Consider the following 442-nt stretch of genomic DNA (forward strand, 5'->3'; position numbering starts at 1 on the left):
TGCTGCTGCTGCTGTGTGTGTGTGTGTGTGTGTGTGTGTGTGTGTGTGTGTGTGTGTGTGTGTGTGTGTGAGAGAGAGAGGGACAGAGAGAGAGAGAGAGAGAGAGAGAAAGAAAGACACACACAAAGACCTTTTTAGGGCAGCATCTCATTGGTGGATAAAAATATAATATATTCAGACTGGTTGACTGGCATAAACCCTGTTTGTGTGTGTCTCTCACTGTACATTTGTGTATCCATATTTGATTTTTGTGTATTTGGTGATTTGTGTATCCATATTTGATTTTGTGTATCTGTTGGCTGTTCTTTTTTTTTTTTTCTAAATGTATTTTTATTTTATTTTTCACAGGTGAACAAAAATTAGTTTTGAGCGAACTTAACCATGTTCCTTTTATTCAGCTTATCATTTTACCTTTCCAGTATTTTCACTTAAGTTATTACTA

The sequence above is a fragment of the Oreochromis aureus genome, linkage group 9 (assembly GCF_013358895.1).
Source record: "Oreochromis aureus strain Israel breed Guangdong linkage group 9, ZZ_aureus, whole genome shotgun sequence".
In the NCBI taxonomy this organism is placed as follows: domain Eukaryota; kingdom Metazoa; phylum Chordata; class Actinopteri; order Cichliformes; family Cichlidae; genus Oreochromis; species Oreochromis aureus.